This window comes from Bacillus rossius, chromosome 1 (genome assembly GCF_032445375.1).
Source record: "Bacillus rossius redtenbacheri isolate Brsri chromosome 1, Brsri_v3, whole genome shotgun sequence".
NCBI classification, from domain to species: Eukaryota; Metazoa; Arthropoda; class Insecta; order Phasmatodea; family Bacillidae; genus Bacillus; species Bacillus rossius.
In genome coordinates this window covers 333,724,614-333,747,262 of record NC_086330.1, presented here as the reverse complement: position 1 = coordinate 333,747,262, position 22,649 = coordinate 333,724,614, and the positions used below count along the sequence as shown (strand labels likewise).

General features: G+C 36.3%; 1 protein-coding gene and 2 non-coding genes across 3 annotated transcripts in view; 1 reads left to right on the top strand and 2 right to left on the bottom strand.

The window, feature by feature from the left end:
- LOC134530316 (acid sphingomyelinase-like phosphodiesterase 3b) overlaps positions 1-22,649 on the bottom strand; it is a 539,986-nt gene that overhangs the window by 46,163 nt on the left and 471,174 nt on the right. The gene's annotated exons all lie outside the window — the stretch shown is intronic.
- Trnar-ccu (transfer RNA arginine (anticodon CCU)) lies at positions 6,799-6,871 on the top strand. The gene has a single exon. It is a non-coding gene; the product is annotated as a tRNA-Arg (tRNA).
- Trnar-ccu (transfer RNA arginine (anticodon CCU)) lies at positions 9,056-9,128 on the bottom strand. The gene has a single exon. It is a non-coding gene; the product is annotated as a tRNA-Arg (tRNA).

Here is a 22,649-nt window from a genome sequence, read left to right as displayed (position 1 = left end):
AATACGTTCGGGTAAGGAAGCGAATAAGCACTGTCTTGTTGGGATACAACCGTAACCTAACTCGCGGGCCGTATTACATTATCCAAACCGAATCCCAGTAAGGAATCTAATCGGCAATAGTTTTAATAAACAGTATCCTACGTGGGGCTACAAACTGGTTCCAACTCATTCTAGTGGACGTTTCGCAATCATCGATACAATTGCTACGGAAAAAATTACCTACTAGAGAGAGCAGCACCATCGCACAATTGCGATTATTTATTTTTATGACCATCAAAGTGCGCAAGATGTAATCCATGATAGTTTCGCTATTATAAAGTTTAATTTGGCACACCAACTCGCTTGGTACGTACTTCAACGATCACAAAAGTGAATATGTACGAGTAAATTGCGTAAGACGCGGGTCAGCCATCAGACAGACGATATCAAAGAAAAAGTAACTTCTGCGCATGCGCTGAATTCGGGCAACAAACAGATCGGCAACGGGTAGGACACAAAAATCCGTTACCTAAAAATGAGGGACTTGCCGTGTCCTATCGTGCACTATGAATACAGTTAGGGTACAGGCGTGGCATATTAAAAAGCTAGACCCTTATGTTTGTGTCTTGGAATACCGATAATAGTGTACACAGGTTGGGTCATACATTAAATAAAAAAGGGCATGATAAGGGTAATATGCCAGGTTGCTAGTGTTCCCTTGTTGAAGTGAAAGTTCTTTGTAGCCGGTGAGTAGGTCTACGCTGAGCGTAACTAAAAGTACAACGCTCGTGTGTGGAGCTATTCACAATGAAATTTTTAAATATAAAAATTATTAGCTATACTTCTAAATGTAACTTCACAAAGCTCATATTCCATATCAAATCTTATATTATTCTAAAAAAAATTCCCCACTTTCGATGCCGCACTCACAACGAAGGCTTAAAATAAACCCACGCTCGTATTACTAAATAACGCTGCTAAGCCGTCTTTGGGGTAAAGCAGCTTAAACACACACCTTTCTTTAAGTGAAACTTCTTCCCACCCGGTAGGGTAAGTCGAGTTGATAAAGTCATTCAAAATTAGCGAAAAATGTTACGCTCAGAGGTTAACTAAACGTGCAACACGATTTATTTATTTGTTTTTGAAGTTATAGGAGGGCCTACTTCTTAAGGCGCGTTATGTGAAAATGATGAGAGTGAGATTTTACGTTTAGAGCTTACAACGCAACAAAATTTTCACAGGATTAAGAAAAGGATACATACAAACAAAAATTATATATGTGCTTTTAAATCTTAAACTTTATTGATTGATACTGAATACTGGCCCATTTAATAAAAAAAACATTTATATATTATTTATATTTGTAATTAAAATTGTGTTTATAAAGTTTTTCAAGTGAATACATAAAATTTAGGTTATTTTCCAGTATGTTTAATCTATTTAATTATAAATTATAAATATTACATCTTACTTAAATAATTATTAAAATAAATAAATGAGAATAAACTTTCAGCATATGTACTGATATTCATTATTAATTAAAATTGATTTCGATTATTATACTAAAGAAAATAATTTATTTTATACACGTGTTTACATTGAATACTGAAATTGTTTTAATTTTATTGAATTTATACTTTACCAACCATATTGATAATATCACTCCAGTACTTGTATTATTTTATTTCTATTAATTATCTGCATGCAAAATTTAAGTTAGTTTTTCATTACACAAAGTACCTAAGTATAAATTCTAGCGCGTGTACATAAGTATACGCACCCATAATTTTTCTACGAAATTACTTACTGGAAACACATATAGCAGCAGCACTCAAGAACACGCCTGCACTTTAGTGCACTTGCGTACTTGAGAACTTGCATACTTTCTCACTCGTATTAATCCGCACACGGATTCTTGCACACATTCATAAAAACTCGCCTGTGTGCTCGTATATCTGCACCCTTCGATACGTGCTTCCAATATTTGCGCATCCTAAACATTTCCCATCCCTCTTATCTGCGAAGTTTCCCTTTTAACCCGCGTGACGTCCTTCCACGCAACCCCTCTCGACCTGCAAGGCTACACAGGAAAATGTTTGTAGTTAATACAGAATATTTCTTTGAAAAACAGTTGCAGAAAAATAGCGAACAATAGTGTAGATATGCAGAACACCGTGCTACGGTTATTTTTGCATAATTAAAATACTTTTTTGAAAAAGAAAATTACAAAAATTGTCTTATAATGACTATCTTGAACAATGTTTCGTACAACAATATTTATTTGAAAAAAACAAATTTAATAGAAAATAGAAAATTTCAATTCCGGAATTTATTTGGTTTTACTATGCTTATAAACATGCGCAGTTAATACTAGAGACATATTCAAACAATTTTTAACAAATAAATTTTAACTAATATAGGTACCGGGACAACACAAATCATAGATACTCGGGCAATAATTACAGCAAAATTTTTTTTTATTGTAGAGGTACAGTATCTTTCAAGTAAATGTGCAAATTTACAAATATATATAACAGTTTTAAGCGATTATTTCAGTTTAATTTACAAAACCACTTTTTAACGGTGTATGGGACGTAATTGCCCGCCTAGGTCGACTAGGCGTGGTCGGTGCGACGCGGAAACCCATGTGTAACGGCTAGGGCGTCGAAGAGAGAATCACTGCCCGCGATTGTCCCGTTCACCCACCTCTTGCCGTCCCCCCCACCCCCCCCCCCCTGCAGGTTGGCCGGGGCCGTCAAACAAAGTTGCCCCCGAGCGCGGTGAAATGGGGTACGCGGGCGCGGCGCGACCTAACCACCATGACCAGACTGGGTTCGACGGCAACTACCGCGTCGTCAAAGAATCCCCCCTCCCCCCTCTACATACCTATGTTGACGTCGGAGGGCGCCGCTTATTAACAAGCCACGGGCCGTCGCCTTCCATTTACCGCCTAGCGTTCGCTCCTCTCCTACCCTCATCCCCTCTTGATGACCTGCCCCCCCTTCCCCACTCAAAACGGGCCTTTGTCACCCGCCCGGGTGGGAGCGTGACGCGCTGAAGAGGTCGGACAGTGATTACCGCTTTGGTGATTAGCGCTCGGACAACCTCCATGGCCTCCAGCCAACACCGACGACCATGTCACATCGAGGTCTCTGCCGACGAGATGGGTGCCTTTTCTCCGTCAGCCAACCCTTACGCCTCGCTTTCACAAGCCATTTAGAATAATTTTTTTTTTGATGTGTAAACATCTTAGCTCGCGGTATACGGCATTTGGTAGGCGTAATTTCGCTGACGGAACCGAAGTCGATTGGAGCGGAAATGTGTTCAAACGGTGCTACCATCTGTGTTTATCTCAGAAATCTTGAAAATATGGCGGACAAGTGAATGTATCATCCGCATACATTAACTTTCGCGAACATCGGGGGATGTACTAAGCGTATTTATGTGTTAATCTAAGGTTCATAAAAGTACAATTATACTTAAATACCTTATGTTATAATTTATAGTCATGAACATAAATTATGACCAATTAAAAAAAACGCATTATAATTTTGAAAACCTCAGATAACATTTTAAGGTAGTGATAGCGCCGCGTTCGTCGTACTGTAGACGCACAACAAATTAAATGTTAAATAAGCTCAATAAAGATTAGGTTTGTTTGTAGTAAGTATTTACAGACTGATTTCTGTATTGTAAACAAAAACAAATATACATACATCAACTTAGAGTAAGTTAAAATGTGTTTAAAAATGTTTCAGGTTAATTTTTTTTAAATTTATGTATTGGACTACCACTTTTGTTTTGAAAAATAGTTAAAAGATAGCACCACGTTCGTAATACTTTAGAGAACAAACAAAAATATTAGCTATCTTTGTCGCCATGGTTGTCCTGGCTAATAAATTATAAGTATTTTAAGAATTGCGATTATATAATGCTATCACTATCCAAGTTTTAAAAATGTATTCCAGAATAGTTTCACTACCATTATGTTTCCATTGGCAATAGAGTATGCTCCCGAACACTTTTAGAATCATACGCATACTTCTTACTTCCCCCATTCAAAACCTTCAATCCCTCTTAAAAAAAGGCAAATATTGAACCCCACGGAGAATACGAAGAAATTACGCGTATATCTTCTAGGTGTCATAACAATCTGGAAACACCAATACTTATTCATCATGATGCTACTGCTTCACCACATAATCACGGTATCCCTGGGCCAGATTTCTCCCAGATCAGTCCCAAAGGCCAGATATCTCTTGCAATTATCCTTAAACCGAGGCAATAGAGGTACACAGGTCCACCATTTCCCAACCACGATTAATAGTCGTCAGGTATAAAAATATGCAACCTCCAAAAAAACACGCGCCACTACCAACAGATTCGGAGACATCGACATGATAGATGCAGCACCTGCCTCTCTAGACCAAATTACATCCAGTTATTTGCAATTGTATCAAGACAGATTCTGCACAGGCATCAATCTTTATTGTTCTTGACTTCACCCCCGAGGTGTTCTGATTCAACCAACCAATTGATGTCATAGAAGGTCGATTGGGGAAAATCAACATAAAGCAAACATACAAAGTGGTAATTGGCTGGAACGGAAAGATTGGACTAATGGTCGTGAAATTGGAGATCTATCAGCAGCTGTGCCACCTTTCAAACAGCAATGCCGCTATGAACTATTCGGGGAAGCAACAAATGGGTCCTACGACTACGGTCGATGCAAAAATTCCGTTTCTGATTCTACAACTACATCGTCCCTTAAAAAAAAATTTCTACGTTTCGTCTCCATTACCACCAAAACCACGCCTATTCCATTCATCAGTAAGTCAAATGGCCTCCATAGAATGTATGTAAAGAGGGTCTGCTAAATTCCCCACTTCGAAATATGGATACCCTCAAACCTGAATTTAAAAGCGAGTTTGTGGCTATAAATTACCCTAATTATACCACATTTCAAATTAACTCGAGATGTCATCACTACAAAATTACAGAAATGCTGCGAGCTTGGGTCATATTATTTCACATCTCGCTGTGACCCGAAGATCTCAACTTACAGTGTGTCCTACAAACTTGACTATCGCTTGATAATAGCAAGCGACTTAAACTGCCACCACAAAAACTGGTAGTGTAAGAAGACCTACGTCTAAGGGAAGGGCCTGGCTCACTTTGCAACTCTGTACGACCTCACGATTTGCGCACCACACACTCCCACTACCTACGAGCATCCACAATTGATTAAGCACTGCCAACCCCTGATACATAATTATGTACATCTATAACATACACATCTTTACTAGTCTCTCTTCTGACCACTTACCTGTCATTGGGACAGTACGAACGGACATAATCACGGAACTCCGTTTACCAAGTTGGTATTGCCATCGGGCCAATTGCCACTACTTCAAAAATGTCTGAGACCAACAAATCATCCTATAGTTATGCATTCAGACTACCAATGAACGTGATTACCCTGTAAAACGTTTCACTGCAGCTATATTATAATCACCTTGTTCTTCAATATACCTACAACATTCTCGCTACTTTGGAACACCTTTTCCAAAACAATTGAAATATTTCCAACTATTCAGATATTGGGGGCATTCTTGCTAATAAAATACTCTTTTGGCATCCGACTTATAGCACTATCGTTATTATAAACGAGAGATAAAAAATGACATAAAATCTTGGCAAACTTAGCAACAGGTAAATTATATCAGAACCGTAAAACTTTCTAAAGATATCATATGACAATTGGTCAAATGACTATATTCAGCTCCTCACGATATTCCACCACTGGATCAAGAATTACAGTAATAGAAAACTTACATAATAAGGCTACAACATCGGTAGAACATCTACTCTCGACCTTTCATTCCCACATTATTACGGAAAATGATTTATCTTTATTACAATTTCGCATGTCTCCTGACTCAGACCTATCAGACCATATAATTAATTACCACTTCAGATTAGGTGACTAGCGCCTTAAAAACCTCTATCTTGACAAAGTTTTAAGGTCAGAAATCATTACTAATGTTGTAGGCCCTTTGGATTATCTCAACGCCACCACCCTGTCCTTACTCTTTTAGAACTGTCCAAAGTATTTGACTCTAATTACTAACAGATGATTTTTTTTTAATTCTGTTCCTTTTTACTTCCGAAAATCTCATAGCCATTCTACACAGTTTTCTGTCTGACCGTTCCTTCAGATATGTACTCAGAGGCATTTATTATTAAAGCAGGAGTTCCCCATTCATCATTAGTAAACCCTGCTCTTTGTTTCAGTTTGTATTGCATACATCCTAGACGATCCTACATTTTCCAATATGCAGATGACACGAAAATTTTACTTTCTGGTACCAATTGCCTCCGTTTTAATGGCTTCAACACAGTGCTGCCTGTGGATACTAAGCAGATACTTACAGGGGTGACGAGCACAATTTAACCCCGCAAAAATTCACCATTCTTCTGCGTGAGATACGGGTTATGGCAAATGTATGTTCTACCAATTTTATTATATGGTGCAACTGTCTGGTTTTATATACCAAGCTGTTGCAAGAAGACCATATTATCCGCCAAAAATAAATAATTTTGCACATTATTGGACTTCGTCAGTCTGCGCAACACTCGTTCATTGCGAGAGGAAGAATCAGCTTACTGGGTGACGTCATCATGCCCGTCACAAGACATCACCAGACCGCTTCGCTGAGATGACCGAATACCGTGACACCCTGGAGTGTATCGCTGGTTCGAGTCCCGCATTATCAATGAGGGGCATAGTACTTAGCCCCGTTACAAATTCGTACATCAGCCCCTGTGGCCTAATGGATAAGGCGTCGGTCTCCTAAACCGGCGATTGTGGGTTCGAGTCCCGCCAGGGGTAGAATGATTCTTTTTTCATTCAATAATCAAGCAGATATTGGATATTTTAATTAGTACCTAAAAATTCAAAAATGTGGTTGTATTAAAAAGAAATATGTTATTATTTTCCGCAGTAACATTTATTATTCTCTGAAGTTATCTTGGCTAAGAAAATTAACTTAGAAATCTTTTGGAAAAAAATTTAATTGGAAAAAATAATTTCTTGTACTGTCTTCATTTTTATCTAGTAAATGCACGCTGGAATTTAGGTATAGGGATAAGTTACGGCTCTTAGGGGAAGGGGTATTGCACGGATGTAAACAGATAGGAAACTTGCAAATGTACAAAATGCTTGACAATAATAGCTCGTGGGTGATGAAAAATTACCAACGATCAAAACATTAAAAAATATTTTTATCGTTCTGTCATCCACAGCGATAACGACTCAGGAAAAGGACAGAGGGGGGTCTCCACCAGAACCCTCTAGTTCGCAGGTTACCGACTAATCACCGTGGCCCCTGGGACATACTCGCCTGAGCGACGCGGTGAGTCAGCGAGTGCTACTCGCCGAGCGACCGAGAAGAGGGAGAGGCCGACGAGAACATTGGCGTAGCTGTGTTCATAAATTTGGGGGGGGGGGGGGGGGGGGCAAATAATGATTTTGAGATCATGTAAACCCATCCCCCTCTTACTAAGACGGGGAATCCGGGGGTCCTCGACCGGAAAATTTTGATTTTAAAAGTGCAAAATAGCGCTTTTCAAGCAGTTTTTGTATCTAACCATTGGATACATCGATGTTAAAATTATTATTTTTTCCTTAAGATAAAATTTGAGAGTGAAGAAATTACAAATAAAGTTGGGCAGAATAATATTATAAAATAAAAATATCACGGTCTAGAAAGTTGAGGGGGGGGGGGGGACTGTCCCCTTCACCCAAAAAGTTCAGGGGGACACGTCCCCCCTGTCCCCCCCGGTTCCTACGCCCCTGGACGAGTAGCCTCGTCGTCGTCGGAGACGAGACGCAGATCCAGGGAGTGCTGTACGTTGCGCTCGCCGAGCGAGTCTGGCGAAGGGAGCTCCGCGTCACTCAACTGGAACAAGGCCTGAATGAAGCTCGATCGGAGACGCTGACGTCGCGGTAGCACCAGCGAGGCCACCCGCGGGGGAGAAAATGCAACTCGAATCAGCCGAAAGAAGTCGGACGAGTCACGGACGAGCAACTGAACACCGAGTATCGCGGCGAGTAGATGACCGGTAATAAAACCCACGATTGGTCGTGGGGGTTTCAGCGACCGGGCGATTGAAATTCGGTGATCTCACGTCAGTATAGCTGAGTAATAAACAGTTCAAGGTAGCGAGCTAACGAGTACTAATATGTCCGTAAAGATGTCTTAAAATGAGAACCATCCGCGATGTGTAAATGGAATTAGTGGACTCACGGAATAGAAGTGGTAAAGGATAAATTTTAATATTTTGGTTGGATATATTGGAAGGCTGTCATGTGTTGAGGATAAATGAAGGAGTGTTCCAGTGTCTTAAGAAGGCTAGTTACGAAATCTGAAAAATAAATATTTTTAAAATTACGTTTCCTTGGTTTTGTTTATAATTCCTGAAGTTTCAAATCCATTCGTCGAAACGAACTAAAGGAATAATTCTTGACTCTGGAGTTAATTAAATTGGTTATGTGTCTGTGTTCTTTACCTAAGTCGTTATCGCTGTGGATGAAAAAAAAATAAAAATGTTAAATCGTTGACAAATTTTTATCATCAACGAGTTATTATTGGCTAGCATTGGTTACACCAGTCAGTTACCTTGGCTTTGACACTTGTGATTAATATCAACATAACATTTTTAAAACCCATGCATTACCCCTGCTCCTAAAAGCCACAACGTACCCCTAAACCTAAAAGCAGGTGGACATTCAATTGCACTCCAAAGGTTGGCTGATAAGGTACTGTAGTCAAATATAATTAATTTTTCATCCTGAAAGGGCGCTACAAGACAGTACATTAAATTATTTTTTTCCAAGAAAATTGTTAAAAGATTGCTTAATTAACTATCGTGGCTAAGATACTTTCTGGAAAAAAAATTAGGCGGAATATAATTATTTATTTACACTATCATAAACCCACAAAAATTAAAAGTATTCAAAGGTATTAACTAAAATATCCATTAACACTAGATATTGAATGAAAAAATAAGCTATTACCCCTGGTGGGACTCGAACCCACAATCGCCGGTTTAGGAGACCGACGCCTTATCCATTAGGCCACAGGGGCTGACATTAACAAATGTCCGTCTTTATTTAGAAATACCTGTTATGTTCTTTTATAAATTTATTTTCTATTATACATAAAATTATGCCACGATATTTTTATTTATTTTGATGTTGTTGTGTAGATTTGTGGTGTCTGTAAAATAAGTCGAATTCAAGTAAAAAGTCAGTTAGATTAGGTAAAATTAATTTAAGACACGGAAAATAAATTTTAAATCTTAAATTCTCGAAAATTTGTGAGTTTATGCCAATTTAAAACGTTTCTATGTAATGTTATTGGTCTCATTTCAAGGAAGCCACGACTTAACACCTTAAAATTTAAAAAAAAAATGATAACGGTTTTATTAAAGTTTTGTTGGATTTTCAAATCGAACCAACTTGTTTAGGTACAGATTGAACTAATATTAATCTAAACGATAGAAAATTACTTTAAATAAGTTATTTAAAATAATTTAAAAAAAGTACCGTTAATGTATGGTATGTTTTTAAAGCACTATATTTCATATGAAGCATGAATGGCTGTAAAAATAATATATGATGAAATGTTAAACCTCTAGGATTCTTTTCACGCAAAACTATTATGTACATATTTTTCTTCAGTTATAAAATATCTATCTTCTAAGCATGAAATAATCAGAGACAAATCATTAACCGTATTTTATGTTTAGTGTAATATTGGATAAAAGATTAAAAAAAAGGAACATAAAAATACAACTACAGATAATTATTTAAACCTGCAAGTTTAATTTTTCATAGGCAATACGACTTATTAATATAAAACCAAACCTAACCCCTTTTCACTTTATTTAGTGTGAAAACTCACCAATTTTCGTATCATAGGATGATAATACAGTTTGTGTGCTAACTTTGATATAAATTTCGTCATAATCTATTAAACAGCTTTTACGTGATGATTTAACACACAAACAGACGAACAAATATAGAAAAATCCCTTTCAGCTCAGCCTACAGGCTTAAGTATATTTTGAAGTAGGCTACCTATTTATTTTGGAAATGTTTTGGAAACTTCTATAAACTCCTGGAAAATTTTAAGAAATTAATGTACATAACAGCCTATATGTTTGCAATTATTAAAAAAAAAATCGACTAAACATTTTCTCATATTCCATGCGGAAAAAATATTTTGAATGTTTTTAACTCATTGCATTCAGCATTGAATGTCTTACGAACTTTTATATATGTTTACTAAGGTAGTTTAGCATATATTTTTTTTACCTTCAAACACTGTTTTTCATCACTTGCACTAATTCGTAGTCAAATATTTTTTTTTTTTAGATAAAGGTTTAAGGTAATATTAAGATAGTCAAAAATAAAATCTGACGAATTTTATTCTAAGAAAGTTTAATTGAATCTTTCTAAATTTAAATACTTTTTTTACGGCAGTAGTTCGTTTCATAAAAATTGGTTTCAGCCAAATTTTTTAGAAAATGTTAGGAGTTTTACAATAAATCAAAACTGATTTGATTTTTTTTCTATTGTACAAGGTAATCACATTTATATCTTTCTACCCTTTGTTATTTCCACCAATTGCAGTAATGGTTTGTTACATAAAACTTACTTTAGACAAAAGTTTTACCAACAAATTAAAAAGTGAAACAAAAATAAAATTTAACTCGATAGAGACATTGGTACGATAATTTTATTTATTTTAATATTTCAACCCAAGGTTTTTTCACCCCATTGCAGTAATGGTTTGTATTATCAAAAATTGTTTCAGAAATATATAAAAAAAAACATAATATTTACAAACAATTTTAACGAATTTGATAGAATAGGCTACGTACTAAGATAATAACAAATGTTTTTAAAATTCCAACCCAAAAATTTTCACCCCTTGCAGCAATAGTTCATCTAATCAAAAATTGTTTCAGACAAAAGTTTAAGATAAATATTATAAGATATACATTCAATATGAATGGATTTGATAGAGTGCCTACTAAGGGAGTTATGAAATGGTTTGTCATTCAATCCCTGTTTATTCAACCCCTTGCAGTAATGGGTAGTCGTATAAAAATTATTTGTATATAATGTTGTAGATATTTTAAAGTTTTACAATAAAACAGAATGGGTTGAATAGTGTACATGGTAAGGAAATTATATATATAGATTTTCAAATTCTACCCCTTTAATTTTTCAACCTCTTACAACAATAGTTTGTCTTATCGAAATTATTTCGGATAAATTTTTTAGATATTAATTATAATATTACTAAACTATTTAAACGGATTTGATAGTAAACATAGTACGGGAGTTATGCATTATTTTTTAATTCTACCTCTAATTTTTTCAATCGCTTTCAGCAATTATTCGTTTAGTCAAAAATTGTTTGAGATAAAAGTTTTCGATAAAAATTATAAGTTTTAGAAACAATCTGAACAAATTAGATTGTGTGCCTACGGAGAGAGTTAAGTTTTTTTTTTTAATTTTACCCCTCTGTTTTCAAACCATTGCACCAATTGTTCTTTCAATAAAAAATTGTACCAGTTAAATGTTTTGGATAAAAATTATAAAATTAAAAAACAATCGGTACAAATTCAATGTTTTGCCTACGAAGGGAGTTATAATTTTTTTTTGGTCATCCAACCTTTGTTTTTTCAACCTCTTGCAGTTATGGTTGGTAGTAACAAAAAATTTATTCAAACAAAATATTTTGGCATTACTCCTACGAGTTACAATACGTCAAACGGAAGTGCTATTTTCCATATTATGGGAGTTACAACGCTTTTTCTGTTTTTCAGAAAAACTTCCCTATTTCTATCGTTTTGTTCGGATATTGCCCATTAACGAACTCGACCGAGATTTTCCAGTACTAGATTTTATGTATCAGCTAGGAAGTGATTTGTGAAAAATTGCGGCAGTTATCGTGTTCACTATATATATATACACACACACACACTTAAGTTTTGAGATTACGTTGGTTAAGTCGCATCATGGTAACGGCTAAAATAGGTAGTATTTCTTGGAAATCTGCTTAAAAGGGCGCTCATGTTACAAATTATCACCAAATAAATATATATATTTTTTAATTTTCCATGTAAAGATACAACTCTGTTACAGATTTATTACAACTTAAGGTGTTTCGGAGTCATTTTTTTACGGAAGTACTAAGAGTTTTGTGTCCGCGCTGGTGAGTGGCACAGTGGAAGCCTAAGATTCGCCGACCCTGAACAGTGAGTAATCAGTACACGAATATATCCTAAGCAAATTGAGCTAAATTAAATTCTGCCATTATTAATTTTGATTATTTTTAGGAACTATTACATAAATGGTATAAAGTATAAGCTATGTTTTAGCAAATTTCAACTGTCATAAACATGTTAAATGTTATTCAAATACTAATCGTTAATTACGTGCGATGATGTGGAAATATTCAAACTGATTCCTCATTTTATATGAAAGTGTGAATAAAAAATCAACCAAAAAATATTATGAAGTGATAAAACATTGCCTTCCATTTTGAAAAAAATAATAACAGTGAAAATTATACAAAAATATTATGCGTATGGGAAACAAATCATTTTACTAATAAATTTTTTTTTGGAGGGGGTGGTGGTTAGGGGGTGTAGGTGTGGAAAGCGCAAAATTTATAACGTTCAACAATACTAATCCCAAAACTAGTTTTAGTGTTTGCAGGTGTTTTTCTTACAAAAGTTTTCAAAATAAATAGTCTATTAACAAATCCACACTCTTATGTTGTTTATATGAACAGTAAATGTTTATAGTATTCTTAAGTTGAATTAAAACATATCCTAAGTTCGCCTATCAGTCTTGCACCTTCGCTATCGGAAACAAAAACACAATAATTTATTTTAAATGTTGTTGACCTAAACAAACAAACATATATATAAATAAATAAATGTATTTAATTACGATAAATTATATGTGCTAAAACCAACTTTCAAAAAAAAATATAAAAATCGAATTTACGCGAGGCTTTAATTACGCTACTCTATCTTCCTTTTTACTTTTATAACAGAAAGAAAATCCTAAGATGCGCGAATGTGAAATATTCAGGAGTCGAACTCGACGTTGGTGAATCTTGAAGGTTTCGCTTGGCCGGTGGGAAGCTGTTAGCAGTAATTCCAGAGAAGTTCGTGAAGGCATTGAGGTTAACTGCCTCGAGAGGCTCACCTCTGCCTCACTGCGTATTTTCTCACGAGCCACTTTAAAAGAAGCGAAGAGAGTGAGAGAGAGAAACATCCTGGTAATATTTTTTTTTCAAACCCACTACGTTCCAGGCCACAGCTTAAAGCTTTAAAGTCCGGACCCGTTACCACTTCCTTGTGGTGTTTTTTTTTTTCTACCGTTTCCTCTCCCGAATTGAAACTAAACGCACGGAAATGATTCTTGCTCCCACCGCTGGCATTATCTTACCGCTACTATTTGTTCGAACACAGTATACCTGTGAGGTCATCCAGCAGAGGAAAATGATATTTGCTCAAGTGTGTATCTGCAGTCACGAAAACTCCCACTGAGGAATTAGTTTTTCGCAATGGATAGTATTTCATTTGGATATGGTCCAATTATGGCGGTATTCCAAGAAATTTGAGTAAGGAGAGCGAATAAGCACTGCCTGTTTGGGATACAACTGTAACCTAACTCTCGGGCCGTGTGCCAGGACGTGCCCGAACCCGAATCCGAGGAAGCGAACACGTCGGCGACCGTTTTAATAACCGGTGCCCTGCGCGAGGCTAGAATATAGTTTCAACGCATTCTAGCGGACGTTTCACAAACTTCGATACAAATGTTACGTGAAAAAATCTAGCGATAGAAGCACCATCGCAAAAAATACTTAGAACCACCTTTATAATTCTCTCAAGTACTTTTTTAAGTTACGTTTATTACTTGTTATGACCATTAAAGAGTACAAAATGTATTCCAGGATAGTTTCGTTATCATAAAGTTTCATTTGACACACCAACACGCTTGGTACGTTCCCCATGTGCACGAAATCAACGAAAAAGTGATCTCTGCGCATGCGCGGAATTAGGGCAATAGATCGGCAATGGATATGACACCAAAATCGGTTCCCTAATAATAAGGGACTTGCCATGTCTGCACTAGGAATACGTTTAGGGTACAGGCACAGCATATTCTACACGTAAATGGTTTCTTTTGTTGCTTGGAACACCGGCCTTACTTTCGTGGTATATTCTGGACAAGCCTACACTGTACGAAATTACAGCGAATTTTCCAGAGCTCCCCGTAGTTCCAGATATCTGTATCCCTGGAGGAGCTACGCCGTATTCCACCTCCGAGTTCACGTGTTGTGGTGAAAACAGGGAAGACATGTGGAAGGAAGTGAGTGTTTGGTTGTAGATCAAATAAGGTTTTTTGAATGTTTTGTTAACATAACCATTATTGTGCTCTCTGATTCGCATAAAAGTCTGTCTCACGGTTAGATTGCAGTACAAAGTATATGGCACACACTGTTGCCAGATTGATATTACCTGGCTTATTAAAATTAAAAAATATTATCACGTATAACATTTTTAACTATAATAAGGTTTAGTAAATTTTCAAATGTAACTATTTGATTTTTTCTAAGACCTTAAATAAGTTTTTATTGACAATATTACAAAATTTGTAGTCATTCAAACAAAAAATTATTTAATGTTAGATACCAATTACTATTTCACAGGAGAAAATATTTGTAGCAGGCAGTTACTTTATTTAACAAGGCTTCGCAGGAAGTTATGTTCTATGACTAATCGGGCCAAATGATTTAATATTAAATGATATACAAAATTTAAAAAAGTTTAAAGTCTTTCATTTATGACTCATTATAAATAAATATTTAATATTATCATAATAAGCTTTTGATGAAATAGAACAGGGAAAACGCTATTTTTAAAATTTTCATTCCAAATTTCCTTGTAAGTACAATTTTTTAAGATACATTTTAACATTTTTTATTACACAACAAAGTTAGGTCTAAAACCCTCTATGATGTATATATGGCAACATAGCACACTGAAACAAGGACAGCTCTAATTGCAGAATCCTGCTAAAAAATTAAGGATGAGACACTTTATAGAATTAAGTAAACTCTGTTACTGTGCGTTTACAATGATCCCTAGACATCATTTTACCAGGGTTCTTCGTAAATATATTAACATATCTGTTTAGAGTGCTCATTGGTCAATAACAAGGTCACATCATTGGCTGTAGTTACTAGTGAAGTAACAAATATTTGAATTCACATTCGAGAATATTTGCATATTTATTGACATTCACATTCGCAAAATTTATGGGAAAAATTTGCGCATATGAATATTAGAAGAAACATATTTTGTTAATATAAAAATTATTTTATATAAGACAAAAATGATTTTCTAAGCATTTTTATTATAATTTTTTTCCTTACCCCTTCTTTGAAATAATAACATAAGTATTTTTTCAGCAACGCCTCGAAACACCCTGCCTCTACGCCCTTTTTCTTCGGCGCTGTCATCTATTCCTTAGTGGCCTGGGAAATCCGTATGGAGTGGAGTGAATAAGCGTCGTTATTCTGGATGCTTCGAGCATCGGGTCGGCCCGGGATGACGCGATACGTCACAACCACACCCGTATGTTCCAGAAAAGACGGCCAACGGATATAAAAGCGGTGACATCAATCTCCACGGGAGTGGACCTCCACAGACGAGAGGAGTGAAGTACGAGTTCGGCGAGGAGGACGAGAGTCCTCCCCCCCCCCCTTTTTTTTGTGAGCGGCGCGCAGCGGAGCGACGGGACCGTGCGTGTGTGACTGAGTGGCGAGAGACAGGTGCGCGGCAAGGGGGGAACCACTGTCGAGCCTAGCTCCAGTGAGGAGTGAGAAATGTGGACTGAACAGATACTTTGTGATTTGTAAATATACATTAAGTGTGGTGATTTAATTGGTATTGTAAATATTAGTAGTAAATAAAACTTATCAAATTTAATTTGGCTATCCGTACGAACCTGTTTACCCAACTCGTAACAATTATATATAGGCAGTTCAAATCTAGCCTGGGATGAAATGAATCTACACAATACGTAATTGTGGTTCTACTAATGCATTTTTGTGGATGAAAGTCTGTAGCAAAGTTTTTAAAGCTGAACTTAGTATCTATTGGATATTTGAACCGATATTTGAATGGTTCTTGTAAAAGGAAAGATGATTGAAGATTTTGTTGGACATATCAGAGAAAACCCAAATGGCGTTTGTCCAAAAATATTATAAATTAATGTGTGTGGTCGAATGTAAGTAAACAATTTAAATAGGTATGTGTTGTTCTATTGGGCACAGAAATATGAGAGTAGCTGGTAATCCAGTTCTAGATGCTTCTTGTGCGGCCACCATCAGAACGCTAGGAAAATAATTCGTTTTTTAAAAATTTCATTTGCCGTGACATATTACGCGCCGCACATCGTGCAGCTTAACTTCGAATTCCAGAAAGTGACATTAAAAAATCTAGAACTAACGCGGAAACGGACGCGCGATTAATTCGCCAGTAATTACTTGCTGGAACCGCAGGCGTAAAGGTGAATCACACCACGTGATTTGATGAGCCACCCACCCTTCTTCTGTTACTCCCTCCCCCTTTCCTCTTTCCATGACTTTTTCCTGTCAACGATTTCAAATTACGCACTTTCGGAAATTCGATTTTTTTTCGACGCTTTCCTGCCATTTTTTTTTCGTTCCCCCCTAAAGCCGATCAAAGAAAAAAAGTAGAAGATTTCGCCAGGATTTGCACATAACAGTGTTTCTAATATCACTCGTGGACCAGGAGATTAAAAGAGCCTAAGAGTGGGGGGAGGGGAATGGTGGCGGGCAAAAGCGGACTGTGGTAATTGCGGCCGGTCGCCAAAATGATTTAAAACTTTTTTCTTCCTATTTATTAACAACTGTCTCGAAGGGAAACAAGGTAATATTTAATATATTGTGAAATTGTATCTTTTCTCGCTGGATGGAACTCAACTGAGATGATTTTATGATATTTTCCAAGAACACTGCTGTTTTCTTAAGACTATGTTTCATACGCAAAGTTGATTTTTTTATTTATTGTCATTAATATAATTCAATGACTATTTTGTAAATTCCATTATATTACACTTAGTAAAAATCTGTTGAAAATATTTTTTTAAAAGAGCGACAAATGCAAAAGAGGTTACGGCGAGTTGTTATAGATGAAAGTTTTGTAGACTTTTCTTCGGTTCATTGGTGTTTTCAGTGTATTTACCCCTCCCCCCCCCAAACAATTTCACCAGATCTCCTACCTCCTTGCCTTTTGCCCTCCCATCCCTTGTTTGTTTAATGGTGTTCACTTGTGCCTTGGTATGCTTTAAGGGCTTAAATAAGATTGGGTCACTGGCCACTGCCTCATTATTGTGTCTCTTTTAGTGGTGTTAAAACATTTCGGTGTGACGGTGTGCGTGATTTGGGGTGAGTCACGGGGAAATTGTGGTTTAAGAAGGTATGCGGTGGCCATACCCAATCATGCAAACTTAACTTTACAATAATTGATTTTCTTCAAAGTTATGTGTTTCAGTTGGCCATAAACACCCCCTCACCTCACACACACATTTAGCTTGACTTACTAATTTTTCAGTTTGTTGCTTGTCACGCTTGTGTTTGCCATGGTTATCCCCCAAGCTATGTTAGAGATACACATAACGTAATTTAAATATTTTTTCTGGTCTCTTTCTAGTCATTGCTCTTGCTTTTGTCACTTTGAGGCACGCTGTAGTTGAGAGATCCTGACCATGTGCTGGTACTCGGCGACCAGGGGTGGCTCCAGGATTAAATTGTGGGTAGGCCCGGGCTGTATTGCAGGGTTTATGGGGTGTCCACCAGTGTTTCCCCCGGGTAGGGGGGGGGGTGGTGTCTGGTCCCCATATCAGAGGGTGGCTCGGGGAATTTTTAAAATTCAGATGCAAAACGTTTTGCTGCTTTCTGAGGGCAATTTATTTCTCTCTGAAGTCCAATATGTATAATTTATTAATCATAAGAATTATTATAAACGCGTGATTGTATGTCAACAAAATACACTTCAATGCCTATAAATGTCACAAAATAAATTGCAAGGATTAAACTTGTGTAAATATAAGGTGAATGTTACAACAAAACTCGTACGTTCATGTAAAATGTTACAAATCTGCAGGGGTTTGTATAGTGTCATTTCATTGCCAACTTCCCTTTTCAAACTAAACCTAACGTTTAATATGAATTGTGTTTTTTTTATAAGAAGTCTTATTTCAAATTTTCAGTTTTGAAAATGTTGGGTTGGCCTACCCGGTCTACCAGCTGGAGCCTCAACCATCCTCAACATTTCAATATTTGTGCTAGCTAATGATCCGTAGGGGAATGCATCTTTCGCGAAAAGATTCCGAGACTAACTGAAATTCAAAAAATTGTAGCATCGTCTGTGTTTCGTGATTGGGTGAGTTTCACAACATCAATCACAGCCACTCAGTGTGGATGTAAACGCGTCCTGGTGGCTCGGTCAAATAAGGCCGCCAATCACAAGGAAGAAACAGCTGGTGTGGGTATGCCTTGTTTCAGTATAATGGGCGTTCATAGTTTTTCGCGAAAAATGCCCACCTCTAATGATCAGTAACTTTACCCGGGCAGCTGACACTTTCTTAAATCCTCTTATTTAATTTGTAGCCTTAAAAGTTTGATTATGTTGTGTATTAACCTTGAAATCTCGTGTTTACGTTTTCTGCAGTTGAGCTCTTAAGTTCCTATGAAATTGTTCTAGGGCGTAATGAATTTTCAAATTAAATATTGAGTTTGAACACCCTGTTCTCGTTGTGATTTTTTCAGGCACATATTTTTATTGCACTGTGACTGAGTATTGTAACGTAAATTTGATGTTTACCTAGAAACCCTTCTTACAGTTTGTGTTAGCTTACGCGCTATCACTGTTGTACCGGTTTTGTAGAGAGTTTCAGAACGTCCAATCTTCATTGTACATATTGCCTTGTTTGTTAATGCCAATAATCGAATACTTTTGTGTGACTCAAGTAAGTTATTGATTAGTAAAACTGTAATCCTTACAGGATAATTTTTATTATGCACACCAATCTTCTCATTCTGCTCCCTATACCAGCATAGCGTACATTGTTTAGTCGTTCTCTTGGCCCCTGTTTGATTTTCGCAGAACTTGCAACGTATTGGGATCCGAGTTTGACAAAGTACGAAGCAAGGTATCGAGTTAACATTTTAATAATAGCCTTTAAATAAAAATAATTACGAAAAAAGAAAAGAGCTTGTATTTAGAACACACGTTTGAAATTATACTTCTTTGGCATTGCTAACAAAAATTTAAACTGGAAACATTTTTAAACACACATAAAAAAATAATTATATATTTTTGTATATGTGTTTTTGCTTAAACGACTGAAATCAGTCTATAAATCTTTCATACAAACCAATCTTTACCTTATTGAGCTGATTTAAAAGTAAAATTTCTTCACGAAATTCCTTTATTAAACATGGCGTCGAATATTTGTAGGCTAACCATTTGTTGTGTCTCTATAGTATGATGAACGCTGCGCTTTCTCTACATTTCAGTGTTAACTAAGGGTTGTTATGCCAGGATTCTAACGCATTTTATTAAGTTGTACTGATTTATTTTTTTGACTATAAATTAAAATATAAAGTATTAAAGAATGGTCGTACTATTATAAATTTCTATTTTTTAGTTCTTATGCCCGGTGAATATTCTCCGATGTTCAATATTACAATATATTCGGATTAATCACGTGGGTCCGCCATCTTTTAGAGATTTATGAGACTTCCACAGATGGCAGCACCATGTATAAACATTTCAGTTCCAATTGACTTCCGTTCCATTTACGAAATTACTCCTAATGTTGATGTTACACATAAAAAAATCTAGCTATATGGCGTCTGATACCGAGCCTTAACTACCAAGATTTCCAATATCTTCTAATTTATTCTCATGGAACAAAGTAATTTCAGTTAGAATAAGAGGGACCTCTTATTTATGCTATATGCATAAATGTAAAAGAGCTATTATTAAAGAAATTCATAACTAAAAAATCTGTCAAAATACTTGAGAGAGCAACAAGGTGATACAATAAAATCTCTTGTCTCTAGTAGTGGAACCGCATTGAATTGGTGGATTTTACCCACTCTTCGCTCTGCTGTACTTCGTCAGCTAAGAATATTTATAAAATGTTAAAATTCACTAGCAGGCTAATTAAATAAGCAGTTAAATGGTTATCTGATGAATTACACTAAACAAACAAATGATACATGGTTAAAGAACATTTTTAACATTTTTAATTTGTTTTTCCCCCCTGATAATAATTATTATCCTACATTTATTGTTATATTTCCAGCACATAATTGATAAAACTAAATGACTTCCAATATAAATTGGCAGTTAGTGAAATAGAAAGTAATCATTTATTTTTCTCTTGTAATTTTTAGTAATTATGTTACCGATCCTATTAATTATAATGTTATTTGATTACCCAAGTAGAAGGTGTTTTCTGGAAATTTTATTTTGTTGGTGGTAAGATTATTAAAATAAATATTTTATTTATGTAATTTGTCCTCCTATCTTACTGGGGATATTTTATAAGATTTCATATATAAAAAAAACTAATATAATTCCCAATGACTGCCAAAGCTACAATCTACTTTGGTTTATATTTGCAGTCTACCATGTCTCCACAAAGAAAACTCGGGTTTTGAGAAATATTTATAACAAAAAAAAATTAACCAAATAAATGAAAGAATGGGCGAATACAAACTATATGTTCAGTAATTTGACGAAGAATCAATTTGCTGTTAAGTGCTCAGAAGGGTGATTATCTTGCCTTAAAGACGTGGTAATGATGTTCGACGTCGTAGTTTGATTGAGTTCGCGGTAACCGTTAAGAGTGTTGGTGCGGCTCCTGTCGAGAACCGCAAGTCAAAGCCCGTTGGGAAAGACTAGCGCGGGAGGGCCGTGGATGGTTCGTCCGAACTAACTGAACGCGACGCGGAGGGCAAGGTGTGTTATATCTGGAGATTTCGGCCGGCAAATTGTTTCCGAGCGCTCTCTAACGTAATTAGCCGTGGAGTTGTTGCGAAGTGGCGAAGTTTGTGCCCAGAAGGGGAGACGGTCTTTGAAGAGGGGGGGGGGGGGGTAGGGAGTGGCTTTCTCGGAGGATGACGTGAGGTGTTGGAGACGGCGCAGGGAGGTGGCAAGAGGGACGGGGTAGAAAGCTGTTTCTGGAGGCTTCCCCGGGGCTATTCAGCACAGGCCACACCCCGGAGGCGAGTGCAGATTACAGTTGCCCACGTCCGCCCAGCTGGCGAGGGCAACCCCTGCGTCCTTCGTCGACGGGCGGAGTAATTGATTGCTTCGGGCTGATGAAGTGCAGAGGTCGCCAGCAGGGGCGGGGCAACCACAAGACCTGTCTCAGGAAGTCCTGTAAAATATATTTTAATTTTTTTTCTTCGTTTGTAAACAGCGCATTTTTCCCCCTAAAATTATCAAGTTAACAATTTAAGGGTGAATATGTGCACATTAAAACTGCAGGAATTAAAAAAAAAATTTGCTGCTAAGATTTTTTTTTACCCAATTTTCTGGCACAGGGGGAGGAATAACTATTATTTCAGGGCTGGAACTAAAAATTTATTAATTATTACACCATTTCCACGATTATTACATCACTTGCCATGGCAAGCCGTAACATATTGTTACGAGTGGGGAAAATGGGTTCGCATGGATAGCCCAATTGGTTTTATACAGTTTTATTTGCTTGCAATATTAATATTTCTAATTTAATCATCGCACTTAAAAATGTCTGTTCACGAATCGATAATAGTAAGGAGTGTAGAGAGTAGCAGTCGTTGAGAAAACTCACACAAGAGTTCATATCATTTGCAGTGCAAAAAGGTTTTTAGTGAACTATTCATGCATTAATGGTCTATCGCATGCGCCCCATGTTATTCTTTTTAAATCCTCCAAATTAATTCATAGGTTGTAAAACTAAACAATAAAATTTTTTTAGGACAATCTGTATGGTGTTTTAAATCTTTACGGGCCTAGGAAAAGTAATTTTATACTTTTAACCCTTCTTTTAAAAACTTATTTTAAATATTATTTTTAATTTAATTATTATGTTTACTTTTTTGGTCTTTGAAATAAAATTTTACAATTAATTTAATTTTTATGTCTGATTAAGTATCCGAATTTATTTCTAATCTCATATAGATTGCAATGAAAATTTGTGATTGTGAATTTTAAATACCTATAAAAATACTTTTAAGGATTCAAACTAAAAATTAAGCGCGCCTGCAATAGATAATAGTAAGGAGACAAGCCATACAGACCCACCAAACAACTGTGCGCGCCAAATTCAATACAACGCAATCTATTGACGAAGATGTAAACTAAACTGTTATCAGCGCCATTAGTTCGCTAGTCGCCGTGAACTTTGCTAGGCGTATGGGTCTCGCCAAGAAGAAGGGTTATAAGTTGCTAGACCGTACTATATGGCCGTGTAGTGGACATTTC